This window comes from Convolutriloba macropyga, chromosome 7 (genome assembly GCF_964194025.1).
Source record: "Convolutriloba macropyga chromosome 7, txConMacr16.3, whole genome shotgun sequence".
In the NCBI taxonomy this organism is placed as follows: Eukaryota; Metazoa; Xenacoelomorpha; order Acoela; family Convolutidae; genus Convolutriloba; species Convolutriloba macropyga.
This window is the reverse complement of record NC_134474.1, coordinates 43,392,887-43,407,782: the sequence shown is the minus strand read 5'-3', so window position 1 is coordinate 43,407,782 and position 14,896 is coordinate 43,392,887. Positions and strand designations below refer to the sequence as shown.

Sequence of the window (14,896 nt, the reverse complement as noted above, 5' to 3'; positions counted from 1 at the left end):
CAACAACGAATGCTTATCAAATTATGTGAATGAAATATTAACAGGAGAACGATTTGCTCTTCACTGTTTTAATGACGTATTGTAATTTTTTGCTTTCATCAGACGTTCTAGTATTTTCATACTCAAGACAGTGTGCCTGTTCTTAGTGTTTTTAGTTATTGGAGTTTACATTGAAGTTTTATTAACTTAATTTTAATTTTTTCTCAAAGAAAATGGGGTTTTATTAATGATGTTTTTTGCATATGCTTGTCAATAAGAATAGGTAAACAATTTGTTTAGACAGTATTTTGGTAAGTTCTAAAAATTTACAAGATTTATCTCAATCCAGACGTACCTCTTGATAATTTTAGCTTGAGTAAGCTCAGTTTGAATTTGCAGAGGATATTTTTTTACTTTTGAGCTCACTTATGTTTGAATGGACAATTTAAAAGCTATTCGTAAGTAATGAGATGCGACTGGTTTCTGAAATACAAAAACACAACATTGTTTTAATTTCGTTTTCAAAACGGCAGTGTGATTTAATTTTAAATTTCATTTCTTTTCTTTTTTTGGCAAAATTAGTTTAAAAAAAATTGTATAATTTTCAACTTGAGAAATTTGCATTAGAGTTGATTTCGTTTCTGTTGTTTCAGTTGTTCGGGTGTTAATTCCAATGGAATAAGAACTAATTTTGAAAAGGTTTTTGAACGATTTTTGCATATACGTCTGTCCTTTTTTTATGAACAAAAATTTGAATTAACTCTTTAGAAGTAGTTTTTTCCTGCTTCAAATTGCGGCCAAATGGTACAATAATATTGATTCAATATGCTGATAAAATAGTGCCACTAGCTGCATCACCGCATAGTTGGATTTTTTTAAGAAAAATGATCATGAACAAATCATTTATAAGCCTAGTGCAAATAGTTCTTGAAGTTGAAATTAAGATAAATAATTTATAACAGGGGTCATTGTTTTCAGTCCAGAAGAACAGAAGAAGATTCCAACTGATTACGTGTAGGCAAAAAAATATCCAACAATCGAAAATACGTTGAACACTTGATATTTAATCTGGACAATATTTTTAGGACAAGGCAAACAAGCGTCCATTGAAATAAACAGCGTGTTGTATGAAAATGAATAATCACGTTCCAAGTGCTTTCCTAAACATTGATACAGAGTTTTTCTAAAGCTTTTGGTTTTGTGAAATATCCACTTTATTGCAGCAATAATAGTCCGAACGAGAAACAATGGTACAGTACTAGTCTTTAGAAAAAAACTCAACTGTGTAGACGGGTTAGGTACGGTCAGAAAAATACAAAACACGCATTAATATTAGACTGTTTGTTGTATTTCTTATGACAAATTTATTAAGATCAAATGTTGTTTTACTTGTATTTCGATATAAACGAAATAGCAAGCATTGAATGAAAGAAACTTTCCAGTTTGCTTGTATTTGAAAATGAGAAACTGAAGAAATAATTTTCAAATTTTGAAATCAAAAACGTTGAAGCTGGCTCTTATCACAACCTTAATGAATTTTGAAAGTCTATCTGAAGAATAGAAAGTTCGAGAACAAAAAATTCTTTTAAACCTATATTAAAATTCCTTTTAATTGACTCAACGGATTTTAGGGTGCTACAATTGAAAATCAAATCGTTTTATAAAGTTTACCTTGCAGAAGTATTGAAATTAAAAAAATTGCTTCATACTCAAAATTATGCGCTTATATTTATTTTTTATTAGTCATTGGAGTTTTCATTGAAGTCGTTTTTATCTCATTCCAGACCTACCTTTTGATAGTTTAGCTCTGATTGAATTTGCAGATGTCATTTTTTCTTCTGCGCTCACTTATGTTTGAATTGAGAATTTAAATTCTAATCGTAAGAAAAGAGATGCCACTTGTTTCTGAAAAAATCATGGTTCAAATTTTGTTTTAAAAACGGGAAAGCTGTTGATTTTTAAATCTCCTTTTTTTGGTTCGTTTGGCAAATTCAGCAGTTCTTTTAATAAAATGGTATTTTTTTTGGTGAAATTGCCTTACAGTGAATTTGATGTCGGTCGTTTTGTTTGTTCGGGTGTTCACTGTAATGACAAAAAACGAGCTTTATTAGGTTTTCAAACCACTTTTGTATTGACTTCCATCATTTTTTATGAAATTATCAGAGTTTAAATAACAAAATTTGAATTACTTCTTTAGAGGTAGAATATTCCTGCTTCAAATTGTGGACAAATGGTACCAGATTGATTCAATATCCCAATGACACAGTGTCTCTAGTTGCATCATTGATAATTGGAGTTTTAGAAAATGGCCGTGAACAAATCGTTTATGAGGACAGTGCAATTAGTCCGTTAAGTTAAACTTAAAATAATTCAGAGTTCTTTGTTTTCAGTCCAGAAGAACAAAAAAGACACCAACTGAATACACGCAGTCAACCAAAGTATCCAACAGTCGAAAAGACGTTAAACACCTGATATTTAATCTAAACAAGTGTTTTAAATTTTGAATGGCAATTAATCTTCCCCTGAAACAAATTGTGTGCGGTATGAAAGAATATCAACACGTTCAAAACGTTTTCCCAGACATGACATTGCTGCAGACTTTTTCGAAAGCGTTTGTTTTATGGTATGCGTACTATACTGAAGCAATAATAATCAAATAGAATAACAATGGTACACTAATGGTCTTTAGAAAAAATAACCCAGCCGGGTATACCAGCTAGGTACGGTAAAAAATATTCAATACGCAAAATAATTTGAGACTTATAGTTTGTTACAGCGAACAAACTTTATACAGCGAACAAACTAAATAGTTTGTTCGCTGTATTTTTCTTTTTGACAATTTTGATAAGATCATAGTGTTGGTTTACTTGGGTAAAATTAAAATGAACTGGCAGACTTTGAACGAAAGAAAATTACTATATTGCCTGTACTTGAATACGGAAAAATGAAGAAATAGTTTTCATAGTTCGCAATCATAAACGTGAAAACTGGCTCTTAACACAAGCTTAAGAAATTTGAAAAGTTTATCTGAAGAATTAGAAGGTCAAGAACGGGGATACATTTTTCATTGAAACTTATCTTTAGTCTTTTTTAATGCTTTAACTGATTTTAGGGTGCTACATTTGGGAATCAAATAGTTTTTTAATGTTGAGTTTGCAAAATTATTGAAATTTGGTTGATGTAATGTTGAAAATGTCATATGTGAAATTTAATAAGAGAGCGACGAAAAAATGTTGTTCATTCTGTCTCAACACTCCTTTGCACTTATGTTAACAATAATTGTTTGCTGTAGTTTTTTGGCGTAACAAAATTTTTTAAATGTAGTACACGTGAATGCAGTTTTACCGCTGAAAACTGCCAATCCTACATTAATTCGCTAATCTTACATCTTTTAGCAGTTGTTATTGATAGATAACTTTTCTACCCAGGGAATGATTTTTTAGAGGAGATATTAGGTTGAAACAACAGTATATTATTTGAAAAAAGTAGTTTTATTTTATGGTAAACCTTCTAAATGTTCTGGTTGGAAAGCAAATTGAATGCTTTGTTTTTCACTATTCTGTTAACTTTACTGGTATCAAGTTTGCAGTCGGCATGTTCGACTATAGTTAGACAAAAGCGTCAAAACTCTTACGTTTTTAGTTGGTATCGTCGTTATCTTCCGTTTATAAACGTAAAAAATTTTCGGTTTCTTCCGTTTTAAACGTAAGATAATTTTAAAAATGTTCAGTTTCTTAGGTTCTGTTTGCTTGCGTCGCTGATGTCAATTTCAAATTACAAAAAAATCATGAGAAATTGACTTATGTATTTTATATCTCATGATCATATAAAAATTGAGTGAGTGTGAATTAATGAACGAATTCCAACAATTGTTCAGCAAGTGTCTTAAAATTGTAACTTGGAAAACAAACAAAAAATTAATAATCGTTCAACTAATTTAATAGAGCAACAAAAGAGATTAAATCAGTTTTCAGTTAAAAAAAATTGTCACCCATAGGTGGTATGTTTGAAAATTCATTGAAAGTTATCATAACATTTAACTACATTATGAAACCAAAAAGTAAATTTTGTATGGACGATTTCTTACGTTTAAAACCAAACATTACAAATCCAAGAAACAGAACATCGCATTTCTGAGGCCAAACATAATCACAATTTCTTACGTTTGAAACCAAACATACTTACTATAAGAAACCGACCATACCGCAGATTATCTGACCTTTAACGTTGAACATACCAAATGTAAGAAACGAATCATACCGATTCTAAGACACCGACGTTTTGAGATAAAAAAACGAACAAACCGATCACACCGACAATTTCTTTCAAGGAAAATTTAGCATACCAAAAATTTCTCGCGTAGTTTGCTCGGTCTTTCGGACGAGGGTACCTTGAATATTTTAATACAGACCTCATCTACGAATTAAACATATAAATTATTTTCATGACTATTAGTGTTTTATTTTGGGTTGTATTTTTTTCAATTTTGAGAGTCTTATTAGACATCTGCTATTTAGCAGAACAATCTCGGACGCAAAAAATTGATCAGATTTTATTTTCTTTTGGTTTTATATGAAATAAAAGAATATAAAAATCTCAATTTGCATTACAGAAAAAAACATTGTTTGCAAAATGAAAATAAAGGCGCTTCTAGCACATTTTAGTTGAATCACCTCAAACTCCTGAGCAGTATCAACTTGGTCAGCATCATATTCACAAACTGTGATATTACTTTGAAATTTGGGGTCCGTAATGAGAACATATCCAGGGCCGTTCAATAAGCAGACGACGTATCTTTTGAACCAATTGAAGTTCCCAGTCTGAACGAATGCCCGAGTATTGTTGAACAAAATTTTATTAGATAGCATTATGTGGAATGATCGTGTCGATGGAAAACTGATAGTGCCACCTTTGTGTTTGGGCTTGTAGTGGAAAAATCACTTTCCAAATCCAATTCTTGTAATCACATTTCCGCCATATCCATCCGACCTCACCTATAACTTACAATGTCAGATCTTTTCTCAAAATGCATTGGAGATAAGATAATTCCAATGACAATCCCTATTATTTCGGTCTGCTTATAACATATTAAAACAAAGGCGAAAGTTTCAAATTGGATTTTTAAATTTGTGCCGAATTGTGAATATCGCTGTTATGTACTTTGTAAAGGGAATCCGAACGATATGGGATCAACGCTATTATCATACGCATACGATATTTGGACAATCTCTTATATTGTATTCTAGTTCATTTCAATTACAATTCTTTTAGTTCATATTTTGATCTTGATTTTATTCTGTTCTTACGAAGAAGTTGTTGAAGGTCAAGCCCCAAGCAACAGAATGCTATCGGAATTTAAGAGGTCAACAGCTCAAAGTAACCTGGCAAAATCGATGTAAAAAAGCTGAGGATATCGAAATTGTCCATGGCGATAGACCTTGTAAAAATTGCAATCAGAAAGCAAAATATTTCCTAAAACTCTGTGTAGGGACTGAAGAACGCCGCATATTTAACAATAAATACGCACACTTCTTGATTGAAAACGAATTCACGATGAATCTATGATATTTTTGTACTTTTGTCTTCCAAACGACAAAAATGCGAATCATTTGAAAGTTTTAATGAACGTTCGTTTAATAGAGCAAGCTGAAAATTGTAGCTGAGAAGATGAAAAAACTACCCTCATTCATGGCACCTTCATTCGCAATATGTTGGACTCTGATACGCATAAAAAACTTCCCAATGAACGGTAACGCCCGCCAAAGGTTTGGAAATGGCTATCCACATAGAAAAGGGTACGCAAAAACAACAGAAAAACAAAAGCAGGAATAAAAATCAATTTGTATACATCGTTAAAAACTATCCAAAAACCAAAACCGCAACAGAAATTTCTACCAACAACGACACAAAGACAATTGCAACGCAAATGCCTCTAAACAAAACTGTAATCTAGATAACTACTACAACTCCGGACAACGTAGGGACAACAATCATTGACAAAATTGCATCGCAAAAAGCAAAACTGCAATAAAAGTGGAATTTAAAATCATTTTGCAAAGAAATGCAGAAAACTAAAACGGATGCAAGCCCAAGCAATACCACTACAACAAACGGACCTCAATCACATTGAAACTCTTCCTGAAATACATGACGGCGAAAAATCGGTTAATTATATCAGCAGCTATTGAGAACTATACATTCAGGTGCACAATTCCACGAACGAGAATCATTCAAATAATAACTAGATTGCAGTCATTTCAATTGAAACAGAAAGAAGAATAGAGCCCATTCACGCAAAAATCCAATTTGGCAACAACCACTCCACTTCATTGATTGATTCGGGTAGTGTTTGCAGTATCATCACAACAAACCTTGCAATTAACATACTTACAAACACCCCCCAGAGCTCGATGACCAACACTACAGATGAGAACTTGGAAATTTTTTCTAACGAACCTTTCAAAGTCATCGATAAATTGAAGACAGACGTCACATACAAGGACTGGACATCTAATAGTGCGTTCTTATCAGTGGTAGCTGATGTTCACAAAAGCAATATAGGAGTGGACCTCTTCGACAAACTTGAACTTGCAAAAGTACAACAACAGGCAACCAAGGGTAAAGAGAATGATATACCTCATGACGCTACATGCTAAGTCAATCAAGCAATCGCATCAAAATTTCCAAAGCTGCTTGTATAATTGGATTATATTAGTAACATTTTGTTAAATCAAAGTTTCTTCAAAAGTACAGCAAAACACCAAAAAGGTTGACGCGTTCCAATTCACCTCCAAACTAGAGTTATTGATGAAATCTACAGATTGCAAGAAAAGGTCACATTGTAATTACAGCAAAGAAAGATCACTCAAAAAAATTGGCATTAGATTTTAAAGTTTTAAAGAAACCCATCCACAAAAATAAACACAAAATGCCCATCATTGAAATACTACTTGAGTCATTATTATTGACTCAAAGCCATAGACTTAAAGCCTGATTCTAAGGTTGAAATGATACGCCAGCAGAATTACAGAGAGCAACATTGATCATGCACTTATTGGTCTCCAAAACACATTTTGTTTCCTAGACGACGATACAATAGTCAGTACCGGATCAGTATCTGAACATCCTATTTATGTGATCAAATGCCTGGAAAGTATGAACAAAGATAACTTGTTAACCAACCTACAAAAAAGTCTTTTCATGAAACCTGATATTAAATGGCTGGGATATAAAAGCAGCTATTTTAGCAAATCTTCCCCAAATACATTCAAGCGATAACGATCATTCCCTGGATCTATACATTATAATAGCAAACCAGGAACAACATTGCCATCCACAAAGACAATTGTTGAAAAATCTAACAACATTATCTGGGTTGAAACTCTTGAACGTAAATGAAAAACAATTTCAGTTAGAGATACCCTCCAGTCGCCAGATAGTTAAATTTCATTGTTGAAAAAATTTCTGAACGAAACTAATGTTTCGATCAAAGATCTTAATTGAAGCGCTAGAAATAACATGTACCGTAAACTCGTCTTTGAATCGTTTACTTCCCTTTTATTAGAGGAAACTCTTGTACTCGTTGATGTTCGGGTTGATAGAATTTACCCTGGATAACTTTATTATCCGCATCGCAAAGAGAATACGTGGGAGGATGCAATGTTGGAATAGATGCGAATTCAAATACCTTGTCAAACAACGACAATTTGTTGCCCTTACCGAAAAGAAAGTCTCCTCTTTTTTCACTATGCGCACAAAATCACCAAAACAGAATTTGGGTTTTTGAGAAGTTGCTGTGTTTGCAGTCAAGGATACAAGCCTGGGAACGTCTTTCTTTGTGACTTTGTTCGGAGCGATCTTTACTGTTGGATTTCCTCTAGAACTGATTGTTTTAACAAACGCATCCAATTTGTCTAGATAAGAATAAGTCCACTTTTACTCTAAGTATCTGTAGATTATATTTTTCAACGAGCGTATATTTCTTTCAGCAAAAGCAGACTTTTTATCACTGAACGTAATATATAAATGAATTCAGCGTTCAGTGCATAGGTCTTTGAAAGCGCACCTAGGAACTCTGTGCCATCATCAACCTAAACTTTTTCAGGTTTTTTATGCGTGATCATCTTTTTGAAAAAATCTGCGCTGTTTCTGTGGCATATTTTGTTTTCAGTGTCTCAACCCTGAGATACCTTGACAAACAGTCAACAGCCACAAGCAGATATTTTGCACCAGGGTTGTATTTTGCGAGTTTATCAACATATGCTAGATCAACGGACCAGATCTCATTTATGTCGTTAACAACAATTTTAAGCTTCGGAAACCTGAGGCGACGTGAACGGTATTTGTCGAGGGATGGTTTCGTTTCAAAATACATTTTAATTTTCTTGATAGCTTAGTCAAATTTTGCAATCTCTTTGCGCTTCCAAAGGACACAGGACCGTTTAAATAGGGCTTGTCAAGATTCCGCACATCGTCAATAGAAATACCAGTCTTTTCTACGCGCCTCTTCGGCTGTCTTCTCCTCACTTTCATACACTCTTGGCTTTGCGTTTTTTTCCTTTGGTTCAGATCGTCTTCCTGCTTGCTCTTTTCTTGTTTTTTTGCTTCGGTCGGTTTGATAGAGTTTCCTTTTCATCTTTACTGTAAAACTGATCTACAACTTTTTTTGCGTGAGTATTATAAACCAAGTCAGCTGATATATCAAGTTCACTCAAGATTTTGGAAAACAATGACAAGTCGGTTTTTTTGTGGGTTGTTGTAAATTGAAAAAAAAATTTATTATATCTACTCCTGAGGCTCATTGTCAATGTGCAGAATGTTAGTCACTTCACTATTAGGAACACTAACTGAATTGAAATTTTTATTTAGGATAATTGCAGCTCTTTTGGTTTAGGTTTCAACCACTAGTTTTCGTTCTAACCTTATTGAGTCGAATGTTGAACCTCCTTTTTTCACTATTGGCTCTATTTTGCTGTCATCACCAAAAAACGATTCGGTTCTTACATCATCTGCATCACTTGTTGCATCGCCGCTACTCTTTGTTCTCTTGATTGACCCATAGGTGTTAGTGTTCGCATCTTGTACTTTTTCTCTTTATTTTGTTCAAAATGCGGATTAGTCCTTCGTAGGAGTGCTAACGGAATTGCTTTTGGCTGATACATTGGATCATCAAATACTTCTTCCTTGATTGGGTTTTTTGAAATAAACTTTTTCTGCATGCATTATTTGACCTTCATGTAAATATAGCACGTCAATCCCAACGCTCGAATGGGTTCTGTTTTTTTTGGCGAAAACGCTTTGCTTTTTCTCCAAAATTGTTTCCTTTGATAATAATTGTTGAAATGATTTCTCCTGATTTTTAAGTAACTGTTTGTTCACTGGAACGTTGCCATTGATCAAATTGAGCAAACACTCACAGAGAAAGGTTCTAAAGCTATTTGGTGCTTATTGGATGAACTTTCTGAAATTGCACCCGGGCAGCTCGAGCATTAGCTAAGCATACATAACTCTTTCTCTCTCATCTGTCAAAGTAGTTATAACCGCTTTGGAGGACCGCACATAAAAAATTTTTTGCATCTGGTTGTACAATTTTTAAACAATAATGCAAGGAGTCTGATGTTTTTGGATCGAAGTCAAGGAGTAAGTGTCCAAAAGGTTGTTTTGTTGCAAATTCATAGCTTTCCTTCAAAAAACTTGTTTTATTCAATTGTTTTTCAACATAGGTGATCTGCTGAATGTCTCTAGGTGATTTGAACAAAATGATATGGATTGCGTTCAGATCAATCGTTCGCCATTTACTGTGTTGAAATAAGTTATGCTTAACATAAATCACACTAATGTTTATATGGCGTCCCGCAGTTGCAAGTTTTGAAAATTCATTGTAATTGAAATTTCTTCACACGAATCTTCAAACACGAGCAGACAATTTTTCAGCTAAGGAATGAATTCGAAACCTGAAGTTTTAGCGAAAAAAATGTTCATTTTGCGCTCTATTGTGTTGAACTTTGGCTGCTCGTGTTGATAGAAGTAGTAAATAGAACTAAATTTGGATAGAAAGTGTTTCTCAGTAACATTTGAAATATAAGTTCCGTTTTGCCACAACACGACGAACTACAAACAGCCCTTAAAAGCCTATCGTTAGTGGATATTTTTTTTCTCATAGCTTTGGATTTGGAAGAGCGTAGCCAATTATGCACAAAAGCAATGAGAACCAAAATTTTGATTCTTCACAATCAAGTTAGGAAAACACAACCTTGGTTAAAGACACTACAACAAGAAAAAGTATTTTTAAATTTTGAGTAAAAGAAACGACTTTGGAACGTGGTAGCCGAGAATTAAAAAACATCCGAGAACATCGCTCTTGACTTTCCTCATCAAAAACCAAAGCATTCAAACCCCCTCCATTAGCGGAGTCTATCTGGTCTTCTTTAACACTCATTAGAAAATAAGTTTTTTTCAAAAATGAAATAATGTTCAGTTTTTTAGTTTAACTTGCTTTTTTGTTAGTCTTTCTTTCAATCCAAAAGAATTCATAACTAATATATCTAGAGCCTTTGTCGTCTTGTATGTCAGTCACTTTATAGTTTGCCTGCATGTCGTAACCACTTCCATAGTAGAAAATAGACTCTACGTTGCCTTCACTGAACAACATTTTAGTTTCATCAGGGAGATTGTCATCGTCCAGAGCTATTTGAACTGATGCTGGCCACTTGGGCGTACGTAACGGGGTTAGTTTCAGTTTTCTCATTTTCTGTTGTGACATAGCACATTTGAAAAAATTCAAGTGAGGAAAGATATTTGGGTTTGTTGTTTTCGCAGAATGTTCTGTCCCCGTGGTTCTATTTTTTCTTCTTTTAAAGAAATCAATGTCAGCTGATTATTATTCTTTATGTAACTGCATACTGACAAACTTGAAGGTAAACTCACTTCAAGAACTGACGGCGCTGCCTTCTCCACTCGACGGCTTATTGGATGGCAGGGAGATCCAATAGAAATACAACTGTGCACAATGTTTCTTCTCTTGCTTTTCTATTAGGTAGAAAGAGTGCAGAGTGCAAGTAATATTATCAATTGGCAATATAATATCTTCAACTTTCGGACACAGAAGAGTTTCCAAGTCTATTACCTCTTTCTGCAAGAGAGTTTAAATGATTCTGTTTTCTCTTTTCCTTCGGCATAAAATTTCCATAACGGAAACCGAAGTCTAATGGCGACAGAAATTTGTGAAAGAAACCAGTAAGGATAAGTACCGCTGTTCCAAGAGAAAGCATGTAAAAATTTAGTAACCCACTTATCAGATCTCCTGTCACTAGAAGAAATTGAGTTGTAGGAAACTGGCGGAGGAAAAAGAAATGTATCCGAATAATTATTTGGACAAAGCGATAACTCCTTTATTATGAAACCAATTTTCTTGTAACAAAAACCTTCAAAATCTAATATCACTATTTCTTGTTTCAGCCTTCCAACAAAGTGAACAAAAAGTTTTTGAACGTCTTCACCAACAAACAAAAAGCCAATCCCGTGATGTGACCCAAACACTCGTTCGTAATTGGACAAGGTAACACATAGGAGTAACCAGGGACTTTATGACTGTACTCTGATATAAAACCCGATGCGTCATGGAATATTGCTTGAAGTCGAAGTACTTTTAACGATTTGAAGTAGTTGTCCAGCAGCGAATTATCAATTCCAATTAGACCGCCATACGGTCTCAGCTTCAATGTTGCCTCCAAATCAATATCAGGATCGAGGTATTGACAAGCAGCTAGAAAATACAGAAACCCTCCACCGTACTTTGGATAATTGTTCTCTATGTCCAGTTAAATTTCATGAAAATTTTATCGATCAATGGTTGCCAGCGTTTTGGCCATCCTTTTCACCAAATATTTTCTGGCAAAATGAATCTTAGAATCTTAATATTACCTCCTAGGGTTGACCACTTGAGCTCCCAACCAAAGTATATTCACACAAATACATGTAGCAAAAACGCCACTAACATGAAGGATCTCCCCTCTCTCGCACTCGCAAAAAATATAAACCAACAATAAGCCGCCAAACAAATACATGTAGCGCAATTACCACTTTCTTAATATAAAAGATTTCCACTATGGGTTCAGGGATCCCCCTCTGCCGATAGGATCTCGAAAGGATCCCCCCGATCTTCCTGTATATATTAGATACTCCTATTGTTGTCTCGCTCATCAAAACTTGAAATTTGTTTTGCAAGCGCATGGCGATTTCACTTATCAATTAAAGCCTCGATATTCGCCTGACGAATCCAATGGTAATCTCCCCATTATCAAGTGGCGCAGTAAACACCGAAAGAACAAGCACAGCTGGAAATTGAGCTGCTTTGGGAGAAAATCAACCTAGAGCCCCCTCCTCAGTGGGAAACATGGAGAACAATTCTGAAGATAGCCATACTGGCACCGGAAAGAATTTCTTTTGCTGTTTTGCTGCAGATTCCCCTGACAAAATTTTGCTGACTCCAAAAAATACCTACGAGGAGTGCGTGGAAAAAAAGTACAGCTGAAATTGCAATTGATCGCAAATTTCAAAATGAACAACTGAAAAAATGTTGTTCAAACAGATATCAAAAAGTGAAGCCAGTAGAATACTCTGTGGAGACAAATCGTGAAAAATTTGTGATAGAAAAGCCAGAACTCTCTAGAATCTTACTCTCAGAGTCGAATGCAGACAAATCCCTTGCTCTTTCATTAACAGCGCAGTCTACGACATCGGCGTAGTCTTTAACATGTTTTTTTTTTGCTGGCTGCTGATCCATTTCATATTCCTATGTAAATTTGTAGGTGCTGCATTGTAACTTATCCTCCCGCTCCAAATGCTTTCCGCACAAAAATGCATTGCCTGTACATTTGTCTACAAAAACTTCTTTTGACCATGTCAGAAATGATTGCCGTAGTATATCTCTTTCTAACTGCTCAATTGATGCGATTGTCGCACAAAGAACAAGGCCATAACATTCATTCAATTTGATTTGGCAACTTGAGTTTGATTTGGCGATACTTTGTTGAGAATTTGTTGTACAATAATTTTTAAAAATTAATATCTGGGAAACTTACATTGTCCCGGTCATTTCTTCTGCTGAGATTAAGTAAGTTTGGAAGTTTGGGTTGCAAGAGACTCGAACAATGTGTCAACACCAATGCGAAAGAATCTGTGAGGTGTAAAAAAAAGTAAGCGTCATGTTCCATAGCACTGTTTGTAGCAATAATTTTGACAGATAGCGCATTTTCCAGCAACACATTTTTGTCCAATATAGTTCTAAAGTAATTGAACTTGAAGAGAAAAAATTGCTAAAGATTAATCGCTAGAGCTTCAATTATGCTACTGATAATCTTAATTGTGAGAAATAATTTAGCGTTATCACTTCAATTTTTCTCTCATCAGATTTTGAGCTTCAAATTCACCCAGACCCCGTGTTTCTAATCTCAGTGGTTAGTTTCTATGTTGTTGAATATTATATTTCGAAGCCTTGAGTCCTCCAATTCACAGCAAAAGCTGCTAGCGCTATTTGTTTCCCCTAACTAATCCCCTTTTCTTCAGTATCGATAATCCTCTTTTCCAGCAGTATCGATATATCATTTCATGAGTCTGCACCTAAACCTGGGTATCAGCATCCCAAAATCAAACCTTTTAAAAACCGTAGGCAAGTAAAATAAATTGCAATTAAAATATATAAAGTTTTGTCAAAATGCGTATGATTAATTGGAAAATTTACTGCAAAGAGGATTTTTTACTCAAAAATTTTTGAACTGTTTCCGTTTCCTCAAAATTGGACTATGACCAATGATATGTTATGCAGTTAGTAATGTCTCTAATTGTGCTGTACAAGGTGAGCCAATCATCAAAAGTAATTCAGCACGCCCTAGTTCTATGAAGTAAACAAAAAACAATTTTTGATTTAAAATTGTGCAAACTCTGATCGAAATCAAAAACTTTGATTTAAAATTGTTTGAAAAAATTACCCATAATTCACATTATATGTGAGAAAAAGTGTACAACTGGCCCTACTTGTAATCCCATTGATAAATTGATGGACTTTATTTAAGTTTCGAGGTAAACAATTCCTCAAAACGATATATTTTTCCCGTTTGTTCATAATTGACAGAATTACCATTTGCTCTAACGTTAGAAAGAGAGACAGGGCGAATAACTGGTCACCCGGTTTGAGATTTCTGAGTAACCATACGAGGATTATATTTGGTGTCATGCAAACCATAACATATTTCCTAATTCGATCACTGTATGGCTTCAAGAAAATCATACATGATTCTTTTTTATTAAATCAAAGAAATCTAAAATGATGGATGCTGCTGCTCGTAGATTGCAAGCATTGGAAAACCCTTATTTGGCTGATCGAAACTGTTGCAAAACGATCCATGATTTGTATGAAATCAATTATCATCCTTGTTTGACTACTAAGAAGTCATACTTGATTCTTGCATGAAATAAACACCATAAGTGTTAGATACTACGGCTCGTAAATTACAAGGATTCGAAAACTTTTAGTTGGTTTATTGAAATTACTGCAAACCGATGTATGACTTGTATGAAATCATTTAAAGTCCCTGTATAACTAATGTGAAGTCATGCATGATCTTTGTATGAAATCAAAGAAATCATAAAACATAGATTCTACGGCTCGTAGATTGCAAGCATTCGAATACTCATTAGTGGCTAATTGAAATTGCTGCAAACCGGTGTATGAGATGTATGAAATCTTTTATGATCGTTGTATGACTACTAAGAATATGATGAGCGTCCAGGGCAATTCGTGAATTTAGTTTATCGTCAAGATTTGATGGTGGTAGTTCATTTGATTCTGGGATATCTGATTAGTTGGCGATTCGTTTTATCTCAAAATAGCACAAGGCCAAGATCACGAGTGTAAGAG

The 14,896-nt window shown here is 34.3% G+C and overlaps 2 protein-coding genes across 3 annotated transcripts in view; both read right to left on the bottom strand.

The window, feature by feature from the left end:
- Window positions 1–3,195, bottom strand: part of LOC142342887 (uncharacterized) — a 118,408-nt gene extending 115,213 nt beyond the window's left edge. For both annotated transcript variants that reach the window (XM_075394533.1, XM_075394534.1), the window contains exon 1: window positions 3,186–3,195. The gene's annotated coding sequence lies outside the window, so the exon portion shown is untranslated. The remainder of the gene's footprint in view (window positions 1–3,185) is intronic.
- LOC142342888 (V-type proton ATPase subunit F-like) overlaps window positions 1–14,896 on the bottom strand; it is a 245,543-nt gene that overhangs the window by 90,160 nt on the left and 140,487 nt on the right. The window lies entirely within an intron of this gene.